Here is a 24,938-nt window from a genome sequence, read left to right on the forward strand (position 1 = left end):
CCTCAGAGTAGCAAAGCAAGCCCCGCTAATTGCAGCTATATGACTTTCCATAAGCAGGTTCCTGATCTAATTTAACATACATATTATTTGCGGCTTGCCTTGGGGAGGCGGTTAGTCCCAATTTGGAAGGCCACCAAACAGGGAATCAAAGGATTTTTGTTTTTTTACTGTTCAGCTGAAGCCTATTCTGTGGCTTCCAAGCCGCAATACCCCTCATACAATCCAGGAATCTGTGCTTTGCACCATTGATATCCTGTCCCAGCTAGATGATCAACTGAGTATTGTCCGCATATGTATTTACATCACAGCCTTGTGATTTGAAAATCTGGGCCAAAGAAGCTAAGTAGATGTTGAAGAGCGTTGGACTCAAAGATGAGCCCTGCGGCACTCCTTTATTGATGGAAACCATGTGGAATTTGAATGAACACAGCTTAATTGTTTCAGTCTGACTGTCTAAAAAGTCAGAGAGTCACCGAAGAACATTTCCCCCACACTGACCTCATGCAGTCTGCTGATTAATATCGCTTGAGAAATATTATCGCCACTGAGAGATCTAACAGCACAAGCATTGCAGGGGCGCCCGTGTCCAAGGAAAAGTGGATGGAGTCTGTGACTGCTACCAATGCAGTCTCTGTGCAGTGGGAAGCTCTAAATCCCATTGGCAGGAATCAATAATCATATGATCCTCCAGGAATGCCATGAACTGTTTGTTGATGAAGATTTCCAGCATTTTCTCAAAATAAAGGAAGGAGTGATATGGCATGATAGTTGGACAAACATTTAGGTTCTTTATTGGGTTTTTGAGTCAAGGAAAGACCAAAGCAGCCCTCCAGGCTCGTGGTAATTTGGCACATTCTAGGGAGAAATTAAATAACAATAGAAGGGCCTAACAGCATTACTAGACTGGCTGAGATCCTCGAAGGACATACATATGCAGGCAAGCCTGATGTAGCTTTGGTCAGTGACCCTTGGATTTGGTCCAAAGTAAGATGTTCTAACCTATCCAAATGTGGCATTAAGTCATTGAGAGGCACAGTCTGACAACTAGATTTACTCTGACTCTGACTCTGATTGATGGGCAGTTTCTCGCCTATGGCATCAATCTTGTTCTCAAAAAAGTCAGCCAAGGAGTCAAATAGTTGCTAATAGGCTGGGATATCTGAGGAGCAGGCAGGAGGCTTGGGTAAATAATTAAGCACTTTGTAAAGCTCTTTGGTAGAGTTTCCACCATCCTCAATTTTACTGAAGATAAATCTCATCCTGGTTTTCCTGATATGGCCAAGTTATTCAGTTAATGCAAATATATTGGCTGCTCTGTCAGCTGGAGTTTTTGAGTGGTGCCATTGTCTTTCCAGCCTTTTGCAACCCGCCTTCACAGTGCTCTGTTCACTAGAAAACCAGGGCGCATGAGGCCTGGAAGAGACATGCCTAGATTGTTTTACGGGTGCTATTTACTCAGATGCTATGGACAAAGTATTAGGATAATTACTTAATGGTATGTTGATGTCTAAACCCTGGGCTACAGCTATAAAGGAAAACCTACTGGAGAACTTTTCAGGCAAAATGGTGTTGTATAGCATTTTAGGACCCTAGTGTAATTTTCCAGATTCATGCCATTATCCTTATATAGGCATAGAAATCATACCATATTTAGACATAGCTCATGCAGTCCAAATATGGCATGGCTACTTCCACTAGTTCCGAAAATCCACAAAGATTTCTTGGAAAACTCGGCTTCAGAAGTTAGGACCTCCCCTTGCTTGAATATTGATTTGTCCATGGAGTTTTCAAAGAACTTAGACTTTATAATGTCCACCTTTACGTCAAACTCAGCACCTTCAAGGTATAAATATGCCCACACTTGCCCTAGCAAACACACGGTGGGTTGGAGCAGTTCAACTATCTACTTCCCCAATGCATCCTTTCTGCAGCAAGTGCCGAAGGAAGCCGACCCTCCAGCTGAGAGAGACGCTGTCTTTTCCCCTGCAGAGAAATCCAGCTCTAGTGTTTCCAAGCTCCCCTTACGGGGTGTTGGGAAATCGAGTCCTGAGACAGAGAGATACCAGACCTCCTTTATTCTAAACCAAGGTACGGAGCTGATTAGACCCTAAGAGAAATCTTGGATAGATTCTTGGCAAAAGAATACTAAACTTATACTTCTTCCCTCGTACTAGACTTAGGTTAGGTACATCGGGGTAGGCGTATTTTAGAAGCACCAGTTGAGTACTTTAAGTCTTTATTTATTCATGTATGTATTTTATGGCTTAGAAACCATTGAAACCATACCATGCTTTTACAGTATTATTTTATAATACTCTTCTTGCTGTACGCATTATACTTTACAGCCAGTACTACGATTGTAGCAGTTAATTTCTTCTGCATGAGAAAGAAGACTGTTCAATAAATACCTTTTATTGAAAACGCCCGTCTCTCTATTTCTCTGCACCTCTGATGAAACGAAGCATGCACGAATGACTGAGTAAAATACCTATCTATTGTTTCCACAACTCTGAAGATCAGCTTTATCTTGGGGAAACAAAGTTGTCATGTTTATGCAGTTGTCAGAAATGAATCCCTTCTTGTTCATTCGAGAAAGTTTCTAGTGACCTCTGAGCTAGCTGGCACTCACAATTAGGTTTAATATATTCGATAGAGACCTAGTAGACACAAGTCCTACGTCACATCTATAGAATATATTATTCCAATGCGCAGAGCCTATTGGGAATATAGGAACTACACTACAATAGTATTCCAGGCTCTATAGGCCTTTTCCCCCACTATAGCAGACTGGTTTGTAACATCTGCCTTGGCAATCTGGAACTTAATCAAATGATGGCCTGTCCAAATGAGAGGAAGAGGGCCTTCACTATTCAAAAAGGGGGAATTGGTGAAGAGCAAGTCTAAAAGTGTGATAGCCACTCAGGGCAAACAGGCAAACCAGAGTGGTGAAAACCTGCAACACCTCCCAGTTAAGGGCAGTTGGCAGTGGCAAACCCCAGATACCTCAGATATGGTCTCACACCCCAGAAGTAGAAGCCATGCCTTACACTGAGATAGAGCATTGCCAGAGAGTACACAGACACACGCACAAGCCACGCCTGACTAAAAAGCCTCAAGCGTAAGCACTGCACAATCACAAGAAAGTGGAAGCAAAGTGGAAATTACTCCCCTTTGTTGCCTTATATGGGTTTTCCAAACACTATGTAGTTTTCGGTGGATCAATAAAGCGTCACTTGTCAAATCCCCCGATTTGTAGATGCTTCTTTAGTTAAGCAACATGTGCTGCTCCACATGCTCTAGGGTTAGAAGTGTTACCAATGGCATGGTGCGCTTGGGACTGCTGCACTCCCACTGGGACTCAGGGCGATCAAGCTTTTTTGTCTTGGGGTGATTCTCACTTGATGTGTAGCATAAAGGTGAATTGTGCAGGTAGTCTAGGCTCCGTGTCCCTAAGGGAGGCCTACTGTAAAGGACAGCCCTGCGGAGAATTCAACCCCACGCTCCAGGAACTGGCCCCACCTAAGTCAACTTCTATGAGGCCCATCATTGATGTTTTGTTTCCATAGGTTGGACTTGTTTTAATTTCTTTTGAAATTTGGGAGGAATGCAATATCCTGCTGGGCACGTCATGCAGAGCCCCCCTTAGGGACTGTGCTAACACACACCCCACACCCAGCCAACACTTGCGTCACCAGACAGGTGACCCTGCTAATCTAAGGGGTTGGTGCACGTGCCTTGCTCCAGTCTTAGTAACTACATACTTAGGGGCCGATTACGATGTCAGTCGGAAAGCCACTGACCAACAGTCTTATTCCCCTAAGACGTGTGGGAACCCATCCGCCCGCCTCAGTGGGAAACAATTCCGACGACCGATTACGATGCTTGCTGTTGGAAGGAGAACCATTCGGTCGTTCTGGATTGGTCCCGGTCTGCATTTGGCGAATCATAGGTGGCCAGGACCGATTCATATAGCTCAACGGACAGCGTTTCTGACCGACCGATTACGATGTTGGATCCTGATAGGCTTTCAGAAACTGACTCTGTGGGCCCCTAACAGACCCCTCTTCATCCTGAGGTCTCTGGTTGGCAGCAGTGGGGGGTACCCAAGGGACCACCCCCCCCGTAGAACCATGCACAGTGTTGCAGGCACCATGGGATGCTCATGACAGGGTGCAAGGTTTTCCGCAGACACCCATTTTCCCCATAGAAGCCTGTGTTGTCGGTCGTAACACAGGCTCCCATGAAGTCAATGGGAGTCCTTCCGAACGGTGTTCGGAAGCATCGTAATCGGCCATGCGGAACCACTTATCATGAGTCGGTCAGAACCAAATCCAACTAGGAGTCGGGCGGATTAGTTTCCAACCGATATGGTAATGAGGCCCTAAGTGCCTGTGTCTTTTTTCTCCAGTATGCGAGCGTAGAGCCCACTACTCTAAACATCTCAATATCCTGTCTTGCACTGCGCTAAGTGATATGAGAGCAATTGTGTGTTTTTCATGTGGACATTGGCCCCAGAGCTACTGTTGGCAGGTGCTGTTCACATATCGCCTGTTCACTGAAAACAAAACTCCACAGGGAGGCTTTCTGCATGGGTAGAGAGGTCACTCTTGTACCACTACATTGTCTTAAAATATTAAGATGTAAGACAGAGTTTGAGCAACTCCAAGGACGGCACTTTGCCCCTTAGCTCTGAATGTCTTCGAAGAGCAGGAAGACTTCAGAAACAGATCCAGGACAACAAATATTATAATCAGAGGTGTGCCTACTGATGCAGACATGGAATGTTATGTTAAAAGACTGTTCAAGCATATCCTGCCGGAGATATTGGACTCTGACTCCCGATTAAACAGGACGTACTGAACGGGGTGAAATTCTATATCTCAAGTTGGCCCCCAAGATGGCCTATCTTGCATGCATCACTTCAAACAGAAGCTCGACATCATGAAAACAGCTCAGTAAACACGAGCTATCACTGAAGTTAAGGAATGAAAATGCGCCTGTACCACAGTCCGTCTAACTCCACCTTTCTTAAACATTGACTCCTCCAACAAGCAATGGCCTTATTGAGAGACAAAAGGATACAATACCAATGTGGACCCGTGTTCTGTCTTGTTTTCATCTGAAATAATGAAACACATCAGGGGCCCTTTGGGAATCACAGAAGGGGCTGCGGACGCTTGCGCACCCGCTTCTGTAATACTGAAAGTGCTGGTGCGCATACAGCACCAGCGCTTCCTCATGATGGCGTTCCCTCATTTGCATGAGACCGTGGCCCCATGCAAATGAGATCATTCATTTGCCTCTGCACCTGCCTGCATTACGGACGCGGGCACATAGGCACAGAAGCACTCAGAAGGCGCATTGACAGTGCGCTACCTAAAAGGTGGCACACTATAAGTGTGCCCCCTGATTGCAGCCCTCTGGTAGGGGGAAGGGGTCCCATGGACCCTCCAGCTATCCCCTTGCAGGCGGAAGCTGTATCCTGTCCCTTCTCCACATGAAGCCATGGGCTAAAAAATTAGGTATAGCCCAAAGATTTAGGGGATACAAATTGGCAGGCATGAACATAAGCTAGCCCTGTATGCTGATGATGCCCTTGTTACATTATCAGACCCGCTATACCCTATCTTGGGCTTGTTGACCGAGCTTGACTTTTTCTGGCAGGTATCAGGTTTCGAAATAAACTCAGAGAAATCCCAAATATTAAGCATATCTGCTGCAAAAGAGACTCAAGGTGTGCTACAAATCGTCTTCCTGCTGATATGGGTGAAACAACACATACAGGGCTTATGGCTTAAGATCTGCTGCTCGCCTGGCGAAGTGTCAGCCCTAAACTGATCTGACCTACTGGGTACAACCTGCAAAGAGCTGCAATCTTATCAAATGAGCTGGCTATCCTGACGGGGCTGGATAGTGCCAATCAAAACGAACCTCCTACACAAAATATTGTATGTACTGCAAATTCTTCCATTGCAGCCCCCACCCACAGAACTCTGGATAAGAGGCAGAAATTACTAGAAAGTTTTGACTGGAAGGAAAACTTGACAACCTACAACAACAGCACTCTGACTTTCTAATCTTACAAATTACTACCATGCGGACTCACTCAGACATATCATGGAATGGAACAGAAGGGAATATAAGAAGCACTGGTGCCACAAGGACCAACACATCACTGGAATACACATCTGGAAAGTGCCATTCTTAAGTAAAAAACATGGCCACGGGGACTCTACTCCTTCCCCATCAGCAGATCCACTGTAATGGCATGAGACAGGGTTGCATAGTTTGCTCGGTTGCATGCATGTGGTGTCTTTTCTCTGTTCCATCTCGACTGACCCCTGACTTCACACAAGCATCATCCGGGGAGACATACTCTGAGTTGCAGAAACAAACTGGAAAAGAATAGGGACTATGACAAACACTTACTTTCTGATATATACAAGGTCCTCAGGGGCAACCCCCTTTTTGGAAGACCCCTGCACAAAAAAGGTGGGAGACTGAGTTCGACCGTACCCTAAGTAAAGAAGAATTGGCCAGTGTTTATTATTGAGCATGCACCAGCCACGGCCCATACCAAGGGGCTGCAGGCCCCCCTCACCTTTCCCCAAAAAGAAGAGTGTCTGTCAGGCTGAACAAATGTCAGCCTGACTTTTTTTTTTCAATGTCCGGAAGGACGGAGCTAGATATGCGCTATTTGTGCAGGATCCTGGCTGCCTGGGCTTAACTTTGGCAGGCTAAAGAGGTCACAGCTCCAGTGGGTGCAGCCTCTTCAGCTTGGCAAAGCACCTTGAGGTCCTTCCCCTAGTGGCGATGGGGCGCATCAGTGATTGCCTTGTACCTGGGTGCTTCCGTTCTAAACCCTGAAGGACCAAGGCCAAGTGTCAATCACTGACACCTCATCACAGTGTGGGGTGGGGTAAGCAGTCTCACTGATCCCATTCTACTCTTTGGTGAGTGAGAGACTGATGCCTTACCTCATTGGCTGACCCTGAAGTGCCAAGGCTGAGTATCAATCACTGACACCTCACCACAGAGTGGGGTGGAGTCAGCGGTCTCACTGATACCATCCCACTATGTGATGAGTGAGTAACTGCTGCCTTCCCTCACTGGCCAGTCAGTGAGGGAAGGCGTCAGTCCCAACCCTCCTGGGACCTCCAAGGCAAAGCTGCACAGGTAAGTGTGATTTTTTTATGTTTCAGGAGTGCATTCATGAATATTTGGGAGTGAGTGTTGTTGAAGGATGTGTGTGTAAGTGTGTGTGCTCGTGTGTGAATCCATGCGTGTGATTCATTTTTTGTGTGAGTGTTGTGGCCAGTCTGCCCTCCTCCCGGCTAAAACTACTGGTTGACACTGGCATGCACTTCTACGTTACCCTCTAAAATTCTACAGGGTAAAGGCCATGACATTGGTCCAATGCGCTGTCAAGCACGTCATCACAGTGCTCTGGAAGTCCAACAGAATCCCAGAGCACAGATCCTAGTTAAACAAACTCTGGAAGCACTTGGGATGGAAACCATCTGTGCAGACTTGGCAAAGAAATCAGGCTATTTTGAGAAAGTATGGGGCCCCTGATTCTCCTTGACTAGACAAACACAAGGAGATGATGGACAGAGTGCTGAAACTTTTCAGATATTCACTCCCAGTCACAGATCTGGGTTGAATCCATCATCATTCTTTAGCTCACTTCACCACCTCAGGTCAGACCCAGGTATATGCAAATCAGTCTTGACCCTGTGCCTCATGGGAACAGTCCAGCCCGAATTGCCAAGCCAGGTCTTCCCTGAACTGTCTGAACTGGGGTGGCGGAGTGAGTTAAAGAATGATGATGGATTAAACCCAGATCAGTTGACTGGGGGTCAGTGCTTTCAATGTTCAACACTCCGTCCATCATCCCCTTTGGTTTTGCTTTGTTTGCCCTAAATTGACAGGGTATGCCCAGACGTGGGTCCCTTGCTCACTTTGCAACTTGATTCAAGCTAGCCTGGCTGATGACGGCTGATTAGCCAGAAACCGATCCCAGGATGCTTGTTTCTGGTCCAGGGAAGACATGGCTTGGCAGTTCGGGCTGGATTGTTCCCATGAAGCACAGGATCAGACTGATTTGCATATGGCCATCTCTGAACTGGGGTGGCGGAGTGAGCTAAAGAATGATGATGGATTAAACCCAGATCAGTTGACTGAAGGTGAACATCATCCCCTTTGGTTTTGCTTTCTCCTTGACTAGAGACATTAGGGAACTTCAAGGCCCCTGGTGTCTGAGTGTACTCTAAATCACTCAAAGTAGCACCCAGAGACTAAAAGATAGTGCTAGCTGAACATTAACCCCGCTAACAGTGCCTGTGGACGGTGTGTGATAGTGTGACATGCTTGAACACACTGTGGACACACAATTTTATTTTTAATTTTCTTTCTTGTAAGTTCTGCTCTGTCCTTCCAACTTTTCTCTTCCCATCCCCATCGGCTGTTGGCTCTAGTGGGGTGTATGTGTAAATATGATATCCAACAAAAAGGGTTAAAACATGTAAAGTTAAACAGGCAACAACCTATTAATATTCTGAGTCAGCAACGTTAATTCCCAAATTAGAGGGAGACACCCTGGTACTTAGAAAAGCGATGGGTATATGTAACATCAAACAATGAAAAAAAATCCCTTTCTGACAAATTAAATAATGGGCAAGGTAAATATAACTGCAAACTACCATTCAGGTCATATGCTGTACGCACTTAAAATCAAGAACTATCATCAAGGTAAGTTCACATATTTTGGTTAGCGCTTGACCTTTATCAGTTGCTGGAATGTGTTACAATGAGACAACAAACCTCAAACATATAAGAAACAATATATATTTTTTATTATATAAATCTACTAGGGAACACCCAGAACAGACCCTGCAAACTCTTTGAACTGGTCAAACACCAATCCAACAAACTGGCCAAAACATCGAAAGAAAACCCCAAGTCTCTAATTTCATCCGAGGAATTCTCCTCGTTTTTTGCCGACAAAATAAAAACCTTAGGTAATGAACTTAGTTCCGCCTCATACTCTCTACCGCCCCCTGACCTGCCTCCTCTACCCACGCCACCTCAACAGACCTCACCAAAGAATCAAGCCCACTGGACCGACTTTAAACTCTACGACAAAGACTTTGTCGCCAAATCCTTTCCACCTTAAACCCGAACAACCATTTCAACGACCAGCTCCCCTCTAACTATCTAGCTGTCGCCACCCAATCCATTATTCCTAGCTGGACTACGATAATGAACGCCTCTCTCCGGCAGGGATCAATCCCTGACTCTCTGAAAGCGGGCCAAGTCCTCTCCATTCTGGAAAAGCTGTCGCTAGATCCAGCCTTCCCAGACAATTTTAGACGTACTTCAAACATCACTCTCTTAGCTAAAGTGCTGGAGAAGTGTGTGCAACTGCAGCTAAGTCATCACATCAACAACTTCCACCTACTCGATGACTGCCAATCTGGATTCCGACCGGGACACAGCACTGAAACCACCATGCTCCACATCGTCGATGATACCCCCCAAGCCCTTGACCAAGGCAAAACCTGTCTCCTAATCCTCCTAGATCTATCCTCGGCCTTCGACACGGTCAACAATGGGAAGCTACTCGAACGCCTCAAATTTAGGATGGGATTAGATGGCCCTGTCCTTGAATGGTTTAAATCTTTCCTCCAAAACCGATCTCAGAGATTCTGAATTAACAGCAACCTGTCCGCTCCCTCTTCGGTCACGGTTGGAGTCCCTCAAGGATCAACGTTGTCCCCCACCCTCTTCAACCTTTATTTAGAATGCCTTGCCGAAGTCCTTCGCACCGCCAATATCTCCTACCATATGTACGCCGACGACCCTCAGATCTACATCAAAATCTCATCTCTCTAGGAGATTCTCTCCCTGAATGAGGCCCTGAAGCTGACTGTCCAATGGCTCTCCTCCAACTAACTCAAACTCAATGCAAAGAAAACAGAATTTCTTCTAATTTGCCCTCCTAAAACTGACCCTGAGATCCAGACATGATTAAAGCCATCACAGCCTTCAATTGTCCACTGACCATTGTGGACTTGGACAAATCTCTGGGAATAACCTTGGATTGCAACTTGAACATGCGAGACCACATCAACTTTATGGCCAAATCTGCCAGATTCCAACTGAGCTACCTATGGAAACTGAAACCCTTCCTTGACGCTCCCGACCTAAAACTGGCAGTCCAAGCACTAGTCATTTTTAGATTGGAATATGGCTGTCCCACCCTCTCTGGTTTACCCAAGTTCTCCCTAGCACCGTTAAAAACCTGCCTTAATGCAGCCGCCAGATTAGTTACCGGCACAAGAAAATTTCATCACATTTCTCCTCATCTGAAAGCGCTGCACTGGCTTCCTTTAGCTTCCTTTAACTTTAGCTGGCAGGCATCACACACAAGGCCCTACACTCAAACTCCCCTGCATATCCACCACAGTGACTATTGCCTCCCTCCGTCGACCTTTCGACCTTTCACCCCACCAAGAAACCTGGGGCCTGTCCTCAGCAACTGTAATATTAACTGTACTTTGTATACTCCCATCCCTCTTTTACTCAGCACACCCCCACCCTCCCTAATTTATGGTATACTGGTGTGATCCCATGCCTCTTGTACAACTCTATGACTCTGTAAAGCGCTCTGATACCCTAACGGGTCAAGTTCGTCCTCTATAAAACACAAAAATAAATAAATAAATAAAAACTAACACTAACCAAAACAAAAACTACAAACTAATGCAGCACACTACAATAAAACACCTTCTCACATGTCCCACCTCAAAAACTCTACAAAAATACGTTAGAATAAGTCTTACCTTAAAACATGAGCAGTAGCAGGGAACCACAACTAACTAGAAAAGAAATCACAACAATGGGTAAATAGAATACAAAATAAAGGTAGCAAAAAGTACCTGTCTATTAAAAATTTTAAATGACTATTTTCCTATTAAAATACATTCAAATGTTAAAGGTATATATTTAAAAATTTGAATTGTTTTTATACTTCTTATACAAATTCTAAATAAGTAACGTACCTATACCAATGCATGTATAATATATTTATTAAAGAGTGCTATGTAAATACACATTACAAAAAATAATACTAATTAATATATACATAAAAATATATATGTAAAAAAGTTATAAAAATATTTAAAAGCAATGTAATGTGAAAAACATTTATGTGTGAAGAAACAAATACGTAACATGTAAAAAAAGGAAAGTGTTATGTGACATAAAAATGTATAAATAAAATTGACACTACAAAAATATTTATAGTTTGTGTAAAATGTCCATGGCTGTATACAAAACAAAATTATGTTATAGCATGTTATTTTTCTGCTATAACAAAAGTATATGTATGACTTAAATGATGAAAGTAAATGCAATAAATATTAAACAATGTGTTCATAAAATATGTAACTAAACATCTGGTAAATTTTTTTTACATACAAAAAAGACACCATACCATAAGCAAATACAACTACTATTATACTAAAACACGTTACTTATCCGATAGAACTATATACGTAACTTAAATATCACAGTAAAAAACACACAAACTAACATTAATACGCTTAAAACCTTACAATATAATATACTTACTTAAAATAATTAAACAATAAATAAATATTAAATACTACCCCAACTTACACTTGAACCATCTTCGGAAAGGTATTGGACAGTAAAAGGGTTACATTTACTATACCCATTCTGAACAAAGCTAGCTTGGGGAAGGTGTTAAACACTAAAGGGATTTGTTATTCCTCCTCGAATCCACACCATCTCAGATCAGTAAACAAGAAAGAAAGAAAAGCCCTTATGCTTTTATAGGAGCACACCTGGATTTTGAACACACCAGATGACACAGAAGCCATGTTATCATATCATCAATAGGCCATGCTGCACAACAGCCATGATGCTCTACAACATGGATAAAAATATTGGCGTAGTTCAAAGGTGTCATAGGCAAGAACTATTAGTTGTGCAAATGCTTGTTTAACTTCAAGCAAGTCTGCTGTCTTCCTTAATAATGAGGCAGCTTGTGTGACCATATCACAAGATGGTGCAAGACACAACGGTTTCTTTTCCCTGAAGTACATTTTTTGAATACTTAGAGGCCAGGGCTAATTATCACACTTGGCCAAATCGGAAGAAACAGCCAGTATGATCTCTATTATTCTGTGGCCTCAGGCCTCCTCCTAACATTTGACAAGTCTGGTAGGATTGTTATCATTATTATCATCAGTTTATTTTTGGATAAAAGATCCTTAAAACAGACAAAATATTTTTTTATTTTTTCTCGATCAATACACAAAAAATACAATAAAAATAGGCATGCTGGCTAACAACTTTTCCCAAAGAAAAATGTATCTAACATGTTAATTATCTTAATACAGGTAACAGCTTGTGATGGAGTGACAGTAAGTATAAACATGAGCATAAGATGAGTAAAGCTCATATACCATAAAAACCATACAGCATACATATCAGGTTAGGAGACAGAATCACATCTAAGACATTTTTCTTGGATTATCCAGGCACTTCAGAGGTGAGATGCTCTAAAAATATTAACCTCCCAAAGGATGCAGAGAGTATACAGTTTAGGAGCACTTTGCCTGGTAGTCACATTGTCTGATTATTACTCAGCTAAATACCAAGTTTATCATAGTACAGAAACAACTTACAAGCAAATGGTAGTGGCTGGGAAACAATTGCACAAATCTGCGTATTATGAAGTACCAAAGTACAGTATAAATAGTGGTGCTCCTAGAACTGAAAGAGGTCATTTACTCTTCCAAGTATTAGGACAGAATGCCCCAAAATACAATTTGCTCAAAGAGTTCTGACACACCAAATAGACATCCAAAAACTTAGTAGCCCAGTCAACGGTGTAGTAACTGTTGTCTCTTTATTTTCAATCTTCTTGTTTATGCAACTAAAGTTACAACATAAAGTCGTGGCCAAGGATTTGCAGCCAACATATGTTTCGTCTTATGGTAACGTTACCGATGACTTCATCAGGCCTACAAAACAAACATTTGTTATCCTAATTTATTTCATTATGCTTGCGATCCACCAACAAATAATTAGTGATATTCATGGGGTGGTGCAAAGTCATACCCAGATCTTCTTACAAAACCGATAATGGGAATCAAACAATAATAGATATATACACTGGAAAACTTCAGAGTGTAACAAAAAATTTTGATTAGGTAAAATAACTTCTTTATATCGGTATTTAGTCTAATCTTAACAGATTAAGGCACAAATGTGAGTCATGATTTGTCATATTAAAGTGACAAATATGATAAAATAAACTAAATAAAATGTCGAGATATGTAGAGAAGCCAAACAGTATCCGTCACCAACCTCAATAAGTGTGTGTATGTATATATATATATATATATATGTACTAGCAGCCCATCCCGACGTTGTCCGGGTATGAATTGCTGCCGGCCAGTAGTATATTGTATTGTAGGATTTCGTTTTGATAGCATTTCTTATCTGTGACAGGCCTGTGAAACGCTCCGATTCACAGTGCACTGCTGATGCACTTAAGAGTGCGCGTTCAGTAGTGTGTGAACTCGAGTTTCCCTACTTTATTTTTCCTTGCAATATTATATAGCGCAAACTCGACAACATTGCATGAGCACAATTTACATTACAGAAGAACACATTCATTTGTGGTAGGCACGGGGAGACAAAGCGATTGGCCTGGTATCACAGGATGTTGAGCTGATGCCGAGATTCGAACGTAGGTCCCCAGCTCTAAAGTTTGCAATTCTAGAACTTGTGGCGGGTGGTGTGTCTAAAAGTGTATGTCAGTGCTGGCCATCAATGAGAGAGACCTGTGCATTTTTCAAATCGGTGGTGAAAAAATATGAGTATGTTGCTGCAGATGTGGGCCGCCGTGCCACCAATGTACTTACCGGGAGAGGGTAAACACCCATTATTCCGCAACTTTCTTTCCGCATACCATCACTCCGCATACTTTTATTACGAAAGTACCATGACTCCGCAATCCCATTATAACGCATGGCATTACATTTTATAGGCTTTTACCATGCATACAGTTACAACGAAATTCGTTGTAAATGCATGAATGGTAAAAGCATGTTTTTTTTTAAAATGTTTGGATAAGGTAAGTATCGGTATAGGGGTATATTTTTTGAGGTACTGAGGTATATGTTTTGGGGTGTTTGGGTATTTTAAGGGTTCAGATATAGTTTTGGGTTATGGGTACAGGGGTAGTTTTAGGGTTTAGGGATAGGTATGGGTTTTGGGGTATGGGGGTATTTTAGGGGGTTCAGGGCTAGGTTTGGGTTTTGGGGTATAGGGGTATTTTTAGCGTTCAGGGGTAGGTTCTGGTTTTGGGGTACAGGGGTATTTTTATGGCTCAGGGCTAGATTTGGGTTTTGGGGTACAGCTGTATTTTTAGGGTTTAGGGGTAGGTTTGGGGTTTGGGGTACAGGGGTATTTTAAGGGTTCAGGGCTAGGTTTGGGTTTTGGGGTACATAGTTTTTTTAGGGTTTAGGGGTAGGTTTGGGTTTTGGGGTACAGGGGTATTTTTAGGGTTTAGGGCTAGGTTTGGGTTTTGGGGTACAGGGGTATTTTTAGGGATCAGGGGTAGGTTTGGGTTTTGAGGTACAGGGTATTTATAGGGTTCAGGGCTATGTTTGGGTTTTGGGGTACACGGGTATTTTTTAGGGCTTAGAGATGGGTTTGGGTTTTGGGGTAAAGGGTATATTTATAGGGTTAAGATGGGTTAGTGTTTAAGGGTGTTGGGGTATTTTAAGGAGTAAGGGTGGGTTATGATTATGGGGTGCAGGTTTATTTAAAGGGAGCAGGAATGTACAGAACCTGGGAAGAAAAAACAATGAAATATTGGGCACAACTCTCGCTTTTTTTCTCTGTACTCCAGCGCCTCGTACACGCCTATACCCCCAGCACTCGCCCACAGCACACAATATGAGATGTGACATGAAGGGCGGAACGTACCACACGCCCCCAGCGTTTGTCACGCCCCCAGCACACGCCCACAGCACAATGTAGACACGCCCACAAGGGACTACTTTGCTGGCACGGTTCTTTTACCTTTTAAATGTATATGGTGGGCATATGCAAAGCCTATGTCCTTCTGCTGCAACTGCCCTTTCCAACGCTGTAATGGGTGTTGTGATTGATGCTGTGGTTCCTGAGATTACCCGCCTAATTGTTTTGGCTCTCTCTTTATTATATTAGTATAGATATGTATAAGGGCAGAACGGAACTGTTCAATAGATGTTCAGTTCCAACAAACAAAAGAAGATATAAAAGATAGATTCTTAGCCCGAGGATACTCCAAGAAATCATTGAAAGAGGCTGAAGAGAGAGTAAACAAAGTGACCAGAGAAGAGGCATTGACATCTAAAAAAGAGATCTCTAAGACCAAAACGCCTGAGATCAGATTCATAACTAAATACTGTGGCCAATCTCATCAAATAAGAAAAATCTTGAAAAGTAGATGGGATATCTAAAGACAAGATCCTATCTTGAGAAATTCCATTGGAACTATCCCAGGCATTTCCTACAGACGAGGACAATCTTCAAAAGATTGTCTGGTACAGAGCCACTTAGCACCTAAAGAAACAGACTGGTTGCAAACAAGCAAAGGATTCAGGAAATGTGGCAACTGTAAAGCCTGTAGGGATAGTGTAAACTGTAATGAGATCTTTCTCCCTAAAACCAAGAAGAAATGGGAAATCAAACCACGTATAACATGTTCCACTGAATATGTGGTATACCTCATACGCTGCCCGTGTGACCTATGGTACATAGGGTCAACAACGGCACCAGTGAAAAAACGAATCCTTGAACACTGGCGCGCAATTGCCAATAAAGACCTCTCATACAGTACCGCAAGACACTTTAATCAGTTCCATCAGAGTAAAACATCTGCAGCAAAATACGTAGGAATTGCCACTGTCCAAAGTAACATCAGAGGTGGGGACAGGTTAGCTGCATTACGTAAACTGGAGTCAAGATTGATCCTATTGGCAGGAACCCGATTCCCAGGGGGTATGAACATGGACGAAGAACTACATTCTCACTTATAGGAGAATTGAAATACCCAGTTGTAAATAATATGACTGAAAGATGCTAAGCTGACTACCCATTAGATATTTTTAACATCCTTGTTTTTAATTCCCCACCCTGCACACCCTCACACTTTCACAACACATACCAGCAAATCAATGTAGGGCCATTAACTGTATATTTCTGTATTAAGTCTGAATGTTATACCTCCTATTTAAACAGTAATGCATAAACTGTGTATTTTGCAGTATATCAAAAACCTTTTTCTTCTCCTGTCTGTTATAGGTGGAGTGGGAAGTAATCTCAGAAGATTGAATATGGACCTTAGATTTAAACAATATGAACTTTCTATAAAAAATACCCGTGTGTAAGATCAGATAAGACCCAAGGAGTTAAGAGGAGGGAGGGAAAATATAAGGGTACTACACCAATATTTTTCCATAATTTACTGTTGAAAGAGGTTTGTTTTTAGGAAATATGAATTTTCTGGTACTAAACCTTAATTTGAAATTACAGACAGCCCACTGTATTGAAAAAGATGATATCTAAAACAAGAGCTGGTTGTTTATGCACTTCATCACTTTAATTGCACGAATGATCAATGACTATAATTGATTATGTTATTATTTCACGTATTTTCGTCAGAAAAATTAGGACTACTAATTTGTACCATGTATATTTTCTGTTTGTGCTACGAAGTAATACAGCACTAATTGATGCAAAAAAGGTGAATACACCTTTAAAAGGTGGTGTGTGAGGAACGCGGGTCATGTGACCAAGAACAACCAGGGTTGTTCGAAACACGTTATCCTCGATCGCTTGCTGTGCCAAAATAAACATCTAAAACGGATTACGGGCTCGTCTGGATTCTGTTGAACTTACTGGAATTCTGTTGTTTCATATATATATATATATATATATATATATATATATATATATATATATATATATATATATATATATATATATATATATATATATATATATATATTCACTGAAAAAACCATAGGTTTCAAACCAGTTATAGTTAGCTGGAAATTTTACTAACATAAAATCATTGAAATTCCCACGTTATAGTTAGTTGGACTCACTATAACTTGCGCGTGTAATGCACTGCTGATGACGTCACATATTACATCACTCATGACATGGTCAGTGACATCACTCATGACATCACTGATGACACCATCCAGTGAATGTGTGTCTTTCTGAAAAATAAATATGTTTTATATATGTATATGTAAAGGTCAATGGAAAAATACATGTTTAAATAAGTGTCTTAATGGATGTTTTTAAAAAAAAGAAAATTGATTGGTTAACTGGCTTATAAGTGTATCTTAGTGTATAAGTGGCTGCATGGGTTGGTGAGTAGCTACATGTGTGTGTATATGGGTTATTAGATGGTTTTTTTTAGTATCAGTATAAGTGTCTGTATGATTTGGTTAGGGTGTTACTTAACACATAGGTGCATCAATGATTGACTCACTGTTTCTATGTCTTTTGAAGACAGCATATGTGCAGGACTGTATGGGTGGATGTGTGTGTATATATGTGTGTTAGTGAGTGAATGACTGTCTCACTAGTGTCTTTATCAGTAACTACATATGTTTTAATCTAGTATATGTGAGTATTGATGTATATAAGTGAGTATATGTGAGACTGAGAGATTGTAAGAGTTCCTGTTTAAATAAGTTTGTGTTTCTATAAGTGATTGTTTAAGAGAGTAAGTATGTGTAAGTTTCCTTAGAAGTAAGGTGGTTGTGTGTGTATAGCTGTATATGCAAATAAATGGATGTTCAAAAGTTGATTTGCATGTGTGAGTATGTGTGTGAGTAACTTTTGGATGACTGTCGGTGTGTAACAGGATGTATAGGTGTATCACTACATATGATGAGTGAGTATATGTATGAGTGACTATATAGAACTGTTGTTGAATGAGTGAATGTGTATATAGATGGTGGAATTATTGAATTGGTTGTTGTAACTGGTACGGGTATCTCCATTTAAAAAAAAAATTAATTTATATTTTTCAATATGTGTTTCATGGGTTACTTTACAGTGAAAGGAGGTCTGTCACTCTGTCACAAGGATGGTGTCATCAGTGATGTCATGAGTGATGTCACTGACCATGCCATGAGTGATGTAATATGTGACGTCATCAGCAGTGCATTACACGCGCAAGTTATAGTGAGTCCAACTAACTATAACGTGGGAATTTCAATGGTTTTATGTCAGTAAAATTTCCAGCTAACTATAACTGGTTTGAAACCTATGGTTTTTTCAGTGAATTTATTAGGTTTTTTAAATGCAAATTCCTAACTATAACTGGTGTGAAACCTATGGTTTTTCAGTGAATTTCATAGGTTTTTTAACTCCTAATTCCTAACTATAACTGGTGTGAAACCTTTGGTTTTTTCAGTGAATTTTCAAGGTTTTGTAAATGCAAATTCCTAACTATATATGGTCTCTAACCTATGTTTTTTAGTGAATTTCAATGTTTTTTTAATAGCAAATATCTATAGCTGTAAAATATATTCTTCTTTATAATGAATACTATATTTTCTATGCATATTTCAATGGTTTTGTGTGAGTAAAATATCAACTTTAAAGGTTTTTTAAATGCTTATTCCTATCTATATATGGTCTAAAACCTATCGTTTTTTCATTGAATATATATATATATATATATATATATATATATATATATATATATATATATATATATCAATCCGCATTGAAGAATTAGTGGATGTATAAGTGTCTGGATGGAGGATTTAGTAGCAGTGTGATTGACTGTTTACTTGACTAATTTGTAGTGTGTCACTAAATATATTGGATAGTAACTAAACTGTGTGAATACTATTTTTTCTATGTATTTAATATCTTTTTTTGGGATGTATGAAAGTTTTTTATTTTTTTTAAAAGGTTTTGGTTCGGTGCGCTTCCGGTGCGTGCCCAGGGAGTGCCCCGTTAGCGTAACTTTTGAATGCGCTCCGGTTCGCGCCCCGGGAAACGTTCCGTTAGCACAACTGACGCGATCGAAAACAACATTGTGACGTGTCGCGTAAGTGTGACCTATCGCGTAGCCGCGTGATGCGTCTTATGACGCGCTGCGTTAGCGCACCCGGAAGCGCTCTGGAGCGCTACAGAACGCGACGCGCAGCGCCCCGGAGGCGCTCCGGGGCGCGGTGCGGGGCGCGTAACGTAAGCGTAACAGGTCATGTGACCTGAAAATAACACTTTTCATTGGTTCAGAACATTTTTTTTTCAAAACGATGAAAGCCCCCACCTTTTTACCTCATTCTTACTTTCTACTTCCAGAGAGCAAGACCTGTTTTTGACAATGGCTTCTGTAATAGCTGCAGCTGGTGCTTCTCAGCAACCACCACCACCACCACCACCAAAAGGACCACCTCCAACACTGGACTTTGGTAGGGAGGAAGATAATGAGGATGAAGAGGAGGAGGAGGAAGAGCAAGTAAGGCAGCAGTTCCTGCCAGAAACACCAAGGCAGAGCCATATTAAAGAGCACTACATTTGGCAATTTTTTTAAATTCCACCTGGACAGAAGAAGGTCAATGCACCCAAGGTGTCTTGTTTGATATGTAAACATGAACTTTCTCGTGGCAACCCCAACAAGAAATACAGCTTTGGGAATCATACAATGATTCGCCACATGGAGCGGTGGCATCCTAATAATCTTTCCCAAGCACAAGCAAGGGATCTTGCTGCCAACCCCCCAAATGTCATCCCCAGCACCTCCAGTGGACAAACATCATTCGCCGGACCAGAAGGCCGAGAAATGATCCCCAATATTCAAAGTCCTTTTGAAAACTACAAAATAGTTTGTATATATTGTGGAGGAACTATTTCTTTTGGAGAAAAGAGTATTACTTTGATTAACCGCGCTGGAGAAAATCATAAATGCAACAAGAAGAGAAAACAATGAATCCTTTTTATTTATTTTTTGCTCCTGTTGAGACATGTTCAAACCCTGCTTTTTTGTTATTTCCCCTAAAAAAACACTAAAAGAACTCAAAATAATTTTCAAAAATAAAAAAAAATAAAAAAATTGTTCAGAAAATTAATTAAAAAAATAAAAAAGAAGAAAAAGAATAAAAAAACAGTTATTTTCAGAACTACCTTCCATTTATAACAAAATTGCAAAATTTTTTACACCCTGTCTTTCTTTTTTTCTCTTTGTTCCGCTTCCCTGAGCGCCGACCAGTTCACGTACCGGGCGCGAAACCCACGAAAATTATTATTATTTTTTTTTGCTTTATATGGGCCTTTTCAGCCACCCACTTCAAATCTAGGGGGTCAGGGGGTGTCTACCCTGCCCCCTTTTATTCATTTCCCCTTTTGTTATTGCCACCTCTTGTCTCGATCTTACCGAGAGACAAGATGGCGGCCACTCTGGACTGTTTCGAATGTTTACAGACACCCAAGAACCAATCAGCTTTCTGCGCGCAAGTCGCGTGGCGCACCCGGAGCGCGTACCGGGGCGCTGCCATAGATATATATATTTTTCTGAACCTAAATTACTCAAAATCCACTGAAGCACATATCTTGAGACATAGCAAAGGCACATCGGGCTACCAGTCCCTACAATTTTGCCACATTTGGTGGAAATCCATTCAGCCGTTCGGGCTAAAAGTGAAATCGACCGCCCTATGGAAATTAACATGGGGAAAACGCGTTTTGAGACCCCCCTTTTATCTCGGCCCCCGCTTGACGAATCCCCCCCAAACTTTCAGGGAAGGACCGGAACGCCGCGAGGCCATTTTGAGGAAATTTTCAGTCAGATTCGTCAACCGGCGCCAAAGTTATTCCAAATAGAATTTTGAGATTTAACATTGAAAAAAATCCTAACTTTAACTACCTACTGGCGACCGCCAGTAGGTAATATATATATATATATATATATATATATATATATATATATATATATATATATATATATATATATATATATATATTCACTGAAAAAAACACAGGTTTTAGGGACGTTATAGTTAGAAATTAGAATTTAAAAAACCTTTCAAATTCACTGAAAAACCCATAGGTTTCAGGGACATTATAGTTAGAAATTAGCATTTGAAAAACCATAGAAATTCACTGAAAAAACCATAGGTTTCAGGGATGTTATAGTTAGTTGGACATTTCACTCTTACAAAATCAGAGAAATTCGGCCATCAGTGATGTAATTGACCATGTCATGAATGATGTCATATGTGACGTCATCAGCAGTGCATTGCGGGGGCGCAAGTTATAGTTAGCTGAACTAACTATAAGGGCCGAATTTCTCTGATTTAGTAAGAGGGAAATGTCCCACAAACTATAACGTCCCTGAAACCTACGTTTTTTTCAGTGCATTTCAAAGTTTTTTAAATGCTAATTTCTAAGTATGACTACGAAAGATGCAGAAAGAAGCAAGAGAAATGCAGGAAGAGACAACAGAAGTCCAGAAAGAAGCAAGAGATATGCAGAAAGAACCAGCAGAGGTGCAGAAAGAAGCCTTGTTGCAAAGTCATCCTGTGCCCCCAACTTTTTGCTGACCTGTACTTGTGGAAACTTTCTCTGACTAACCAGGCCGGAGCCAGTGCTATGCTGAAAGACACTTAGAATACAGAGAAAGCACCTACATACACTAGGGTAAACTATGGGATTGGGTGCCCCTGTGATTTGCATGACTTCCTCTGTAAGGCCCTTGTATATAATAGGGCAGGGGGTTTAAAACTACCTCCAACTCCAAGGTGCAAAAAGAGGTAAGCGAAGGGTAGGAAGAAGCATCAGAGGTGCCGATAGAGGCAAGAGAGGTGCAGAAAGAAGCAAGTGAAGTGCAGAAAGAGGCAAGAGAGGTGCATAAAGAGGCAAGAGAGATGCAGAAAGAGGCAAGAGAGGTATAGAAACAAGCAAGAGAAGTGCAGAAAGAGGCAAGAGATTTGCTGAAAGAAGCAACAGAGGTGCTGAAAAACATGCAAAGGGTGCAGAAAGAGTCAAGAGAAGTGCAGAAAGGAGCAAAAGAGGTACAGAAAGAGGCAAGAGAGCTTATAAATGTTTCATAAAAAGTGCATCGTGCATGATTCCCCACCTTACTTCTTCAGGAACGGGAGCTTGAGGAATATAACAAATGATAATATTAAAGGTTAAACGCCAAATAGAAAGAAGCCTGTTATTGCACTGGTTGATTCTGCAGATGTGTGCAAGAGGTGTTCTGTATTCTAAAGTGCAGGTTTCGACTGCTGGGAGCGTCTGCACATGCAGCACAGCGTGGGAAACACGCTGTTTACCTACATGCTTCGCAGGTGGTACAGTATGCTAATGAGGTACTAAAGAAACAAGTGTTTTTAGTTGTACTTAGTAAGGACACATAGAAGAGAATGGAAATCTGCCTACAAGTACACCATGCGCGAAATATTATAGGGGACAAACAAAGTGTATTAAAAAGAAAGGGCAAGTACCTTGAGTTATCGTGGGAGAGACTTTTGGCTGTGGTCTGCACTATGTGTCACAAAAGCACACTGCCTGGGCAAATGAAGTGCAGGAACATGACGGCCAGAAAAGGGACTTATAGATCGATTCTTGCTATTGCTGCCTCCGTGCTGTTGGAAATTGTTGAGGAGAGTGTGGCAGAACTCAGTCCTACAGCTGCATCTTGCAGCGTTGAGGATCATATCCCACGGAGCAACCTAGCAACATATCACCTTAAAATTATCCAACTGGCGGTAGGTTATTGTGCATTTCATGAAAGAAATGCAATTAAGAGCAGAAACCACAGGAAAAATGCTTCACGCAGAGAAGAGCTTAACCTCTTGGATGCTTGAGTTATTTTTCTACTGTGCTGGACCACAATAGAAACGGGTGTGGTCATGACAAGCTCACCTCGTCATGAGCACACGAGCACTGTGCTGTATGACGAGCTGAGCTCGTCATGAGCATGGAAGGGGTTAAGACAAAAAGTACACTCCAGTCCGCTCTCAGTTTGAGGGTTTCTGGTTTTTGTTTGCGGATCAGAGCCATCCTGTGGCCGAAGGCGTTTATTATTATTTCATTAGACCAAAAATTGCACAACTTAAACGCTATGATAACAAAGGTACAACAAGCGCAGGATACCACATACCACACGTGCCACTGCTACCAAATAATTGACAAGCTTGCAACTGTCCCGACCATAATGACAGAGTTGCTGGGGGCAGTCAGGGAAACACAATTTAATTCCACAACATCCACGGAAGGAGACCCCAAGGAGGTAGATAGAATTAACAAGGATACCCCTAACATCAATACTAAATCAATAAAAGATGAAAATAACTTTTAAGAAACTCCCCAGTCATCGAGAAAGACTCGGAACGATCAGAGGAACAGCCGCATTTACAAAGCTCATCACCATTTCCGAATCAAAGTAATTCACCGAAGGAACCTGCACAAAGCAAGGAACAAACAAGCTTGAAATCACCCCTCTCAAAACGGGAACGAAAACGCTTGAGGGAAGCAAGGAAACGTAAAACAAATAAAGTCATTCCACAAGCATTACTGACATCAACCCATAAAAGACAAGATAAAAGTGATGAAAGTAACAGTGATATAGTCAGTATACCGAATCATAAAAACTCGGCAATAGAAAATGCAGCGTCCTCAAGAAACTATGATGGAAAAAAAAAAGGAAAATTTGTCAACTAGCAAAATATATGACATATTCAAGTCTTTGAGAAGGAACATGACAATGTCAAAAACAAAGAAATTGTAAAATCAGACATAATCCAAACTTCTCAGAACCCAAACATAAAGACAAACGAAATCGATACGCAGGATATAGCAATAAGTGGGAAAGGAGCGAAACAGGCGAGAAATCGCCATAATGAAATCTAAACCAATTTACAGTTCCAGACCTCCATAGAGTCCTTTGAAAACACACAACAAGAGCAAGACAAACCTGTCCAGCACGTCGAAATACATCGTCAAGATCCAATAGAAATATTAAAAGAGAGCATGATCGACTACAACAAAACACAATTGCTTACCGCTCAAAGCCAGATAGAATTGATCCCACATTACAAATTAAGAGGAACCCACGACATACTAAATCGAAGCGCAATAATAAGGCTATTCAAATCTCTACCTGCCCTGAGACATATAGCATCCAGCGACCTGGAAAGAATCGAATTTAAACCTAATCTCAACCAAATAGGGGCTGAAATAATTACAGCCACCTGGATATACTATTCAGTCACTGAACAGATCTTGAGGCACAAGGAGGTATTTGCAGCATGGAGCATAGAACTAAAAGAGGTGGAACCTCCTTGTTACCCTAGTCCCCTACAACACCCCCATTGCATAGAGGGCATTTTAAAAGGAGCGAAAGGCCCAGAGAATCAGGATCAAATAAAGGACAACGTCAAATTTATAAGACAAATCACAATTACAATTTCACACCCAGAAACAGTTAAAAAATAGGATAGCCAACATTGGAGATTCCCAAACATACAACAAGGAGCAGCATGAACAAAATCCAACAAAAACCCAAACACATTGCTGGATATTAAAATCTGTTCCTGGAACGTGAATGGCCTAGCTTCAAAAATAGGGGGAAAAACAAAAAGCTGCCAGGATCAGTGTGTTAGAATGGTATACCTATGCTCTAAGAATAAATAAAAAAAATGAAACAAAACTTTGAGACAAATGCTAACTTACGGACAACAACCCTCTCGGGAGGTCCTGACCACTATTAAACAAATGAAAAGCGACCTAAAAAAAGAGATTTGGGAAGCAAAACGTATATACAATGAGCAGTTTTGGACAAAAATGCTCCGCGTCAGTCAACAACAAAA

The sequence above is a fragment of the Lissotriton vulgaris genome, chromosome 9, assembly GCF_964263255.1.
Source record: "Lissotriton vulgaris chromosome 9, aLisVul1.2, whole genome shotgun sequence".
Lineage (NCBI taxonomy): Eukaryota > Metazoa > Chordata > Amphibia > Caudata > Salamandridae > Lissotriton > Lissotriton vulgaris.